The following is a 4,768-nucleotide window of genomic DNA, read 5'->3' as shown; positions in this document are numbered from 1 at the left end:
TTGAATGTGAAAGTTTCCCAATACCCCAAATGCATATGCTACTTGCATACCATGAATACCCCACACACAACAAATTCTAACCAAGTTACCACTATTGATCAAGGGTTACACAAAATGACATTAGTAGTAGGGCTTTTGGTTCTAATTGTTTTATTTGCATTTTTCATGCTTATAATGTTCCAGAAAGTTTGGTAAATTCTTCATAAATAGTATTTAGTTTAATAAATTAAACTGCACTCCAGTTTGGGTAACAGAGCAAGACTGTATCAAAACAACAAACAAAAAAGGCACAGGGCTAGGTGTGGTGGCTCACGCCTGTAATCCTAGCACTTTGGGAGACCAAGGCAGGCGAATCACCTGAGGGTGGGAGTTCAAGACCAGCCTGACCAACATGGAAAAACCTCATCTCTACTAATAATACAAAATTAGCTGGGCATGGTGGCAGATGCCTGTAATACCAGCTACTCGGGAGGCTGAGACAGGAGAACCCCCTGAACCCAGGAGGCGAAGGTTGCAGTGAGCCAAGATCACGCCATTGCACTCCAGCCTGGGCAAAAAGAGCAAAACTCCATCTCAAAAAAATTAAATGAATAAAAGATAAAAAGCACAGAAGCAGAATGCTTGCAGCTTCATTAAAAACAAAACAAAACAAAACAAACAAACAAAAAACCCTATAGTCTGTGTTAATTGTTGTGCTCTTCTGTGCTCAGCTAGTTTGCACTTTCTCAAACTATCCTGTGTAACACAGAGACCGCAGTCTCTTCTATTTGAGCGCTAAGTGACATGACACTGGCATACAAACACATTTTCTTTACAGTTTCATTTTCAGGTTCACTATTTTGAGGAGGTATGGTTGGGATGTTATTTTAAAACAAGTATATATTTTTATCATTGTTTTAATTTACTTCTATTTTAATTAGCTTGAATTTAGTTGGTTAGTCTTTGTTTCAAACTATCACATGTTCATCAGTTTTCAATACCTCTTGGTTTCTCCCTAGTACTACCTCTTGTACACCTCTTGCCTGGGCCATTACTAATCCGTCATGGAACTCTCCCTTGCAAAACCCAAAACAAAATCCTCAAGCAAAAACTACCAATCAATTAGATACGGCAAAGGAGATGAAACCTAAGTTTCAATCTCTACATAAGATGGTTGAAAGCCTTTTGTAGATTTTAGAGATAAAAGCGTGTCTGTCCAATAGCAAGATGAAATAGAAAGAATTATCTAAATTCCAAATTAAGAATATCTTTACCTTTCTATGTTGAAGGTCAAGTGCTGCATATCCTGTATCATAATCTGTGTTTTATTACAGATGTCAGCAAAGAAAATTATGTACAGAGCCTGAGACCCTGCTGCTGCTTGTGTGAAATACATTTACGCAATTCAGACATTGTAGCTATCAAATCCTCTTTCGTTAATATGTGGTCACTGAAAGCTTTACTAGGGACAGGTATACCAAGAATGTCTGTTTGATTTAACAATGAGAGGGTAAACAAAGCCATGGTTAATGAATTTAGTCATTGTTCTTCTGTGCTAGGACATTTGTTTGTATTAGATCTTGCTGATAATGACACTATTAAATAGTCAGACCAGCCAGGTGCAGTGGCTCACGCCTGTAATCCCAGCACTTTGGGAGGCCAAGATGGGTGAATCATGAGGTCAGGAGTTCAAGACCAGCTTGACCAATATGATGAAACCCTGTCTCTACTAAAAATACAAAAAGTAGCTGCGTGTGGTGGTGCACACCTGTAGCCCCAGCTAGTTGGGAGGCTGAGGCAGGAGAATCAGTTGAAACTGGTAGGCAGAGGTTGCAGTGAGCCAAGATCATACCACTACACTCCAACCTGGGCAACAGAATGAGACTCTATCTAAAAAAAATCAATCAATCAATAAAAAATAATCAGACGATGATACAACCCAGCCATATACTTTTCCATGCTAATAATCTTGCAGGATCACTACACACTCCAGGGGGCTACAGCAACTTCAGACAGATTTTGAGAGGGAGTAATCAGACTTGTTATATCAATTAGGACTCTCTTGCCTGTAAATGACAGAAAACTCTTATGAAACTGAATGAAGCAAAAAAAGAAAAAAAAAAAGGCATTTCTTGGTTGATGTAACTGAAAAGTCAGAAGGTAGAACATTCTTCAGGTTTGTCTCCATGTCACATCCTGCCAGGACACATCCTGCCTCTCTTGGCTCTTTCTTTCTCTGGGTTGGCTTGCTCCTCAGGCCGACTTTCTCCATGCATAGCTCAAATGCCAATCTTAACTGCTCCCTAGAGTCCCAAACGAAATATTACGATTGTGTCCTACTGGCTGCAATAATGTTGTGTTCCCATCAATAATTGCCCCTTATATTCCTCTCACACTTCGAACCCAGGGAATATCTCAACATTATCTCAACCAGAATAACTAAGAAAAAAAAATGGCTCTTCTGAAAAAAAGTGGCATGATATTACCAGAAATATGAAAAAGAGATAAGTGCTATACATATCTACATCAATATCACACAACAAATGTCCACATCACCAGCCTCTTTGACCCTAATCAAATTTTTCCATTAGTTGCTCCTAGGCAAAGATATAAACAAATAATTTGAAATTTTAAATATGTTATTTTAAATTTTCACCTTAAAAACATTAGGTGAAACTTGGGACAGTCATCTTCACCACTAGTTGGGTGATCCTCAGCAACATCTTAAACTAGTATCTTCATCTTCAACATGGAGATAATATTTTTCTTACGTCTTTTTCAAGGTTGTTTCAGAATCCCAGAACACTTTATCAGAAAGATTCTTAAATACTGCTGAACCTTACACATTTTACAATTCAATGGTCACGGTTAATCTTGAAATGTTTTAGTGATGTTATTAAACATTAGCAAAGATAGTGAAAAAATGATTCTATTTTTTTTAACTTTACTTGAGTAAATTCAAAAGCATCACAAGTAACAGGAGAAAGTGAAAGTGATTAGGAAGGGAATGCTTAAAATGTTTTTTAACTACCTCTTTTCCTTGGATCAAGTAAACTACAGAGCATACTTCAGGTATCTATCTTTGAAAATACCGGTAAAACACTTAGCAGTAATCTGTATATGCCATTTTCCAACTCCTCCGTTTAGAGATCAATTGGTTTTGTTAATGTACACAAATGGCTATTTTTAATCAATACATCATGGAATCTATGAAATCAGTGTGTAAAAGAAAATAATCCAAAAATGCAATCCAAAGGCTTGTGTTCTCTCCATGGCTTTTTCCCCTATTCAATAGTGTGACTCCATGATGGCTAGTTTTATGCATCAACTTGACTGGGCTATGGGGTGCCCAGATATTTGCTCAAATATTAATCTGGGTATTTCTATAAGAGTATTTTTGAACAAGATTATACTAAAATCATTAGACTGAATAAAATAGATTGCTGTCCCTAATACGGATACCCTCACCTAATCTGTTGAATGCCAAAATAGAACTAAAAGGCTGACCCTTTCTCCCCGTCTTTTCTTAGCAGGAAATAATTCCTCCTGCCTGACTGCTTTACAACTGAAACATTGACTTCTTCCTGCCTTCAGACTTGAACGGAAACATTAGCTCTCCTAGTTCTCAGCCTTTAGACTCAGACTGCAGCTACATTTTCAGCCCAGTTTGTCAAATTATTCTACGGAATCTTGGGACTTCTTAGCTTCCATAATCACATGAGCCAATTCTTTATAATATCTATCTATCCATCTATCTATCAATAATAGCTCTAGCTATTCTATTAGCTCTGTTTCTCTGGAGAACTCTCATACAGACCTAAGAAAGCTGTTTAATCTCTGTAGGCCTCTGTTTTGAGAAAATTTAGTGAAAGCATCTTGAAAGTACCTTTCATCTCTGATGACTGGTGACTCCATGAGCTCTCGTGTGTACTTAGGACATAATTGCAGCATAGCTACCTGGTCTATTACATCCATGAGGTATAGATTCAGGACCCAATCCAGCACCAACTCTGCTGCTCAGGTCTCAGCTAGAGCAACAAAATCCCAGCTGAAATGTTGATCTATCTGATGCACTGCACCTAAGAAGCACAATGATCCACTTTCTGTCCTGCCAAGTTATCTCCCACCTTCTAAAATCTGATGGGTAAAAGCAATCACAAAGCTCCTAAGAGTCTATAGAGATATGTGGAGTTAGTACATGAAATTAGCTATATCGTAACAAAACATTATAAAATAGTTCAGTGTGGTTAGAAGACTTTCATATTTATGAAAACTGTAACTAAATGCATAATCTTTGAAGCCAGATGAACTTGGATTTAAATTCCTCCTCTGCCATTATTCAATTGGTCTAGGTTATTTCACTTCTCCAAGTTGTATATGTAAAATCGGCCTCATATGTAAAATTGGCCCAACAATACTTAGCTTAGAGAACTGAGTAAGGATTTAAAATATTACTGTTTGGCATAGCATCTGACACACTTAATTCTTCATCCAGTGTATGACCAAAGCAGATGGTGTATTATGTCATTGCCAAGGAGATAAGGGTTCAGAAAGTGCCCTAGACCTCATGGTTTATATGTGGTAGATTTAGGATTGAAACCTAGAACCTAAGGCATTATTTAGCATGGGGTATGGATTCAGTCAATGTCTGCTGAGTGAAGGAAAGAAAAAAAAAATCAACACACCTAAGCTCACAAATACTTAATCTAAATTTTTATCTCTTTGTTCCTACAGGCAGAGATATTAGTAAACTGTAACATATAGTGAGCAACCAGAATATACTTTCTGC

Source organism: Mandrillus leucophaeus, unplaced genomic scaffold (assembly GCF_000951045.1).
Source record: "Mandrillus leucophaeus isolate KB7577 unplaced genomic scaffold, Mleu.le_1.0 Scaffold1091, whole genome shotgun sequence".
NCBI classification, from domain to species: Eukaryota; Metazoa; Chordata; class Mammalia; order Primates; family Cercopithecidae; genus Mandrillus; species Mandrillus leucophaeus.
The sequence above is the reverse complement of the archived record's forward strand: the minus strand, read 5'-3'. Positions refer to the sequence as shown.